At 48.6% G+C, this 5,468-nt stretch overlaps 1 non-coding gene across 1 annotated transcript; it reads left to right on the forward strand.

Annotated features, from left to right (window-relative positions):
• The first annotated feature begins 4,327 nt into the window (after positions 1–4,327).
• LOC119319892 lies at positions 4,328–4,489 on the forward strand. Its single transcript, XR_005154711.1, has one exon. It is a non-coding gene; the product is annotated as a U1 spliceosomal RNA (small nuclear RNA).
• The last annotated feature ends 979 nt before the right edge of the window (positions 4,490–5,468 follow it).

Here is a 5,468-nt window from a genome sequence, read left to right on the forward strand (position 1 = left end):
CACCACATGCGCACACTGCAAGGCCTGTCATCACCGTCTTCCATCGATCCATCTTCAGGGCAGAAACTCCGTGCCAGGCCTCTATGCCATCAATGCCATCACGACGCCATACAATGTCATCCTCCTGCGTGAGTCCATCGTCGCACATCGGACACCGAATCTCCAGAGCACCACACCGTCGAGATCCATCACCATCATTGTGTACGATGAAGCGCCGCTCCACCAAAGATGTTGTTCACTGGTCCCTCTAGCCCGTGTACACCTCCAAGAATGACGCCTGAAGGGGTAAACGACACGAAAACGCTGCCGTCTTGCGATCTACCGATCTAGGGTTTCACCAGGAGGTAGAAGATAGTGGTCTAGAACTTCTTCACGGCGATGCCTTCAACAAGGGAACGACACCACAGAGCACCGCCATCGCCGGCCTTGGCATCTAGCTGAGAGCGGGTTTTCACCCAGATCTGTTCGAAGAACTCCATCCAACTTCTTGTGCACGGATCACCGCCTTCTCTGTCGGGGACCACAAGGATCCATCCGCCTGACAGGCCGCGGCGCCACCACGGTGCCAAAGCAGCCGGCTTTGTCAGGCCCACCACGCCAACCTGCCACAGTGTACCAGATCCGCCGGCCCGCCAAAGCTGATCTAGGCCCGACGAGTTCCAAGACTTAGGCCGCCGCCACAGGGGCGCCTCTGCCGCGGAAAGGCCGTGCTACCGTTGTCGCCACCGCCACGTCCGTCGCCGGGATCCCGTGGCACCGCGCCGCCGAATCACCGTAGACCATGTCGCCGCCAGAAGAAGATGCCATCCATGCGAGGGAGGAGACCCCGCCGCCGCCGTCACAGCCCACAGCCCGGGCTTCGCCGGCATGAACTCGGGCAGCGGCGGGAGGGAGAGATCGGAGAGAGGTGGCTGAGAGCTGGCGACGCGATCTCCCCTCATGCCGCCTAGGGTTGGCGACGCGGGGGTCGGGGGGTCGGGCCAGTAAAATTGGGGGAGAGCGATGGTTTTGAAATTTGATTATCTAATACATGTTTGTAAATACATGATTGCTAATATAAACAATCTGCATGGCTATGGAAGTGGCGGATATATGGTGATATCTATTTTTTAGAGCTCATTTCGCTTGCAAATTCTACCGGTTGCACTAACGTTCTGTGTCGAATGCAACAGACCGCCAATTAACTGTATGATCAGATGACTCTGTTCGTTGGCAAAGCTACTGTCCTTTCAGAATGTACTTGCTCATCATTCTTTTGCATACTTTTTTTTTCTTTTTCTGCGGTTGTTTGGCGTGTCAAGCTTATTTATAGAAGCTGCTACCATTTGAGCATTTTGTTTATTCGTGAAACAAACATTCCTCTCATCATATAATTTAAATTTGAAGTAACTGTAAGTAATTTTCTGTTTGGAGGATGTGTTTTTTGTGTTCCTTTTGACAATCATTTTGTCGAACGTTATTCTTAATCTTTTTCTTGGTACCAGTTGAGAAAAAAGATATTTTCGAGGACCTTACAAAGTATTACAATAATGTGCCTGAACCCACCATCTTGGCAACACATGCCGCTACTCCTATCCAAAAAGATGAAGGGGTGCTAGCTGGGCCACTACCCAAACACTCACCTAAGCCTAACATCAAAAGCCGAAAGCCGAAACATATTCGGAAGCCCCAGCTGAGTCACATACCGGGTCTGGGGCACAATCCGGTCAGACGCACTCGTGTGTCGTCGCCGCCATCTTCCACAGGTCCGTCTTCAGAACATATTGAGGCTTCTACCTTGTCTGGCCACTCTGCCATCGACGTCACCATGACGCCAGACAGCAACCTCCACCTGCGCGAGTCCATCTTCGTGCATCGAACGCCGAGCCTCCACAGCGCCATGCCGCCGATATCCGCCGCCATCGATGTGTGAGATGAAGTACCGCTCCACCATCCGCCCAGCCAGCACTTACTCCAAAACGATGCCCCCAGGAGGGAAATAATCATCGTCCGATCCGGAAGACCCAGATCTAGGGTTTCCCCCGGAGCATCCCGAGCCTGATGACGCTGACTGCAACGACGATGCCTCGACAAGGGAACGACATCTAAGACGCCGACATCGTCCGCCATGACCGTAGTCGGCGCGATTTTCATCGGCAGTTGCTCCACCAGACGTGCGCCGTCGACGTCGCTGGTCCCTTCAACCGGAGCAAACTCCAAAACAATGCCCTAAAGAGGGACTACGACGCAAAAGCACCGCCATCGCTTGATCCCAAGGAGATCTAGGGTTTCCCCCGTAGTTGCCCGCGCTGTTAAGGGCCAGACAAGGGTAGAATCCCGCGGATCTGCCCAGCTGCCGACGAGTCGCACCCACCATCGTGCCGACGGCCGACCAGCAATCTGGCCGCGCCGCCGCGAACCGATCCGGACACGCTGCCGCTGTCCCTGACGGCCGCGACGCACCAGATCGCAAGGCCTCCTGTCGCGAGGAATCGACGTCGCTAAGGCACCGCCACCACCCGCCGTGGCGACCGGCCTGCCGCCACGCTCCGGCCCGGCGGCGTCGGCCCGCGCCAGCCCCACCCGAGCGAGGGGGGCCGAGTCCCCGCCGCCACCGGCGACGGCTAGGCTTCGCCTGGCCGCGCCCTTGGGCGGCGGCGAGGGAGAAGGAGGAGGAGTGGGGGAGGTTCGGCGGAGATGGGATTAGGGGCCTCCAGGTCGCCCACGCGGGGGCGGCTCCTCCTGGTTCGGTTTGGGGGTGGAGAGCTAGCGGTCTGGATGCACAACGCCGAATTGTAAAATGGGGGGAGTTTTCGGTAATTGCCTTTGGCTCCTAGGTGCATATGCACCCATTGTCGAAATCCAAATTCCGAGAAGTTAAAAAATTCGAAACAAAAATCCCGCGTGTATATCCGGACATTTTATGTGCGTTCACAAGGTTTCAGTGAAAAACGACGTTTTTTGTGGCTTGTGTAAAAAAGATAAAGAAATGCCTCGTGAATAGTTAGAATGAAGCATCAGAAATTGTCTTTTTTACACAAGCCACAAAAAACGTCGTTTTTCACCGAAACCTTGTGAACGCACATAAAATGTCCGGATATACACGCGGGATTTTTGTTTCGAATTTTTCAACTTCTAGGAATTTGGATTTCGACAATGGGTGCATATGCACCTAGGAGCCAAAACGCCACTCTCGGGGAGTTGCCACAAATTGACAAATGTATCAACTATGACTGCTTTGTATAACCAGCTAGATAGACTTCAGTTTTTTACTTGCCGTCGTGCTCTGTTTCCATGGATGTTCATGCCGTGCGGCCGGGCCACCAAATGTAGGGTCATAGAGTCCTGACGCTTCTGGGTTCCGAGTTCAGACCTCTCTCATGGTTCAGAAACTCGTGTCCACCGAATTGCAGCCTGCTAATTAAGGAAGAAACAATCCTGAACCTCGCCGGCAAAACCTGGAAAGTTATTGGTGATAAGCGAAGAAGATCACCTTTTACTTGTTTAATAATAGGATTTTTATCATTTATGTCACTGGTTATGTTTCACTATTCAATTTTGCCACTAGGAATTTCAACTGCTCGAAAATGTCATCGTTTCATTAAGTACATGCTCAAAAATGCCACTTGACACCATGATTGTCAGCTCAAATCTCGTTTTTCATGTCATAATGACCAAAATATCTATAGACCAACATGACTACAATAAAGTGTGGGTCTCACTTGATCCCAACAATGCTCTTATTTTCTCTAAAATTATTCGCTTGCTTACTCCTAACAAGTAGGTCCACATTTATCATTGTGAGATAGAGAGAGCTGACATGTGGGTATAGGGGTATTTTTGTCATATAACATGGTCAACGAGTTTGACCCAAGAATAACTATGTCTAATGACATTTCCGAGCAAACATCTAATGGAACAATGGCATTTTTGAGATATTTAATGGCATTTTTGAAAAAACATCTCATGGAACGATGGCATTTTTGAGCAGTTGTAATTTCTAATGGCAAAACTGAGTAGTGAAACACAACCAGTGACATAAATGATAAAAACCCATAATAATATGGCCGCATGCATCGATCTGATGCAGAGGCCGGAGGATAACCTCCTTTTCCAAAAAAAGCAGCCCACATCGACCCGGGTGACTCTTTGCTAATTCCAATCTGCCCGGTTGGTACCGATAAGCCCATACAAGGTATCCTGTTCGAATTCCTTGTCCTGGAAACCTGCAACAAACACCAGGCGAGGCATGCTTTCTTTGGTTTTGGTTTAATACCACATCGCCCCTCCAAGGAGGGAGCGGAGGCAGCGCATTCTATAAAACCAGCGCATAGGGCAACCTTGAAACATACTTACTTGGACGGGGTCTATAGTTGAACATGAAGAGTCATGAACCAGGCTAGTGGCCCAAATTGCACTTTGTGAGTGTGCTGGCCTATCATCTTTCCTTTGAGGGAGAGTGGACATCATAATTTGTTATAGAGGGGGTACGCGTTCACGTGGCCCCTGTCAAATATCAATTGTAAGTTTTGGTCATTTTGATTTGTGGTTTGGTCGTTAGTGTCAACTTTTAGTTAGTTATTAACAAACGGCATGAATCACTGGCTCCATCTGGACATGATCTTAGCCAAGGACTGGTGAGCCTTCTGTAGATTTGCGAAAACAGAAGTGTTGGTTTCCTGTTTCGCTGCATCCTAATGATCCTCTGCCCTCCCTCTCAGGATAGGTGATCAACATACACGATTTACAATATAAACAATCTGTATCACTACACAAGTGGCGGATATATGATGCCATCAATTTTTTTGGATCTCATTTTGCTGGCAAATTCTGGTGATTTCACTAACATTCTGTGTCGAATGCAGGTTAGTAGACCGCTAATTAACTGTATGATCAGATGACTCTGCTCGGTGCCAAAGCTACTGTCCTTTGAGAATGCAATTCTGCTTCTTTCCATGTCAATAATACGCAGCTCATTATTCTTTTGCATTTCTAAAGAACTATGTTTGCTGTGGCAAGCTTATTTATAGAAGCTGCTACCATTTGAGCATTTTTGTTAAATAAAAATTTCCACTCATCATATTAAGGATGTGTCTTTTTTAATCTTTTCTTTGTACCAGTTGAGTTTTCTTTTCTTTTCTTAACATGATCTTGTCAGTTCTCCTACATCATCTGGCCATTTCTTTAAATTCTGTAGATCAAGCATCACCAAAGTTTCTTTGAATTACAGAAACCAGACTTACTCCTGAAATCTTTTAGCCCATCTAACTGATCAGGTGCTAATTTAAAACTTCATGCAAGCTGTTTGAAACTGATTTGCAAATAACTCAAATTCAGTATGTGCTGTGTCAGTAGAACTTTTTTTTTCGATAAAGGGCGCTTTTATTATCTCAAAAAGTAGCATCAAGAAGATACAAAGCATTATGAGTAACACCCGGCCTCTGCATAACTAAGATGCACACAGCCAATCACCTAAAGTCTGATAAAAA

Source organism: Triticum dicoccoides, chromosome 6A (assembly GCF_002162155.2).
Source record: "Triticum dicoccoides isolate Atlit2015 ecotype Zavitan chromosome 6A, WEW_v2.0, whole genome shotgun sequence".
Classification (NCBI taxonomy): domain Eukaryota; kingdom Viridiplantae; phylum Streptophyta; class Magnoliopsida; order Poales; family Poaceae; genus Triticum; species Triticum dicoccoides.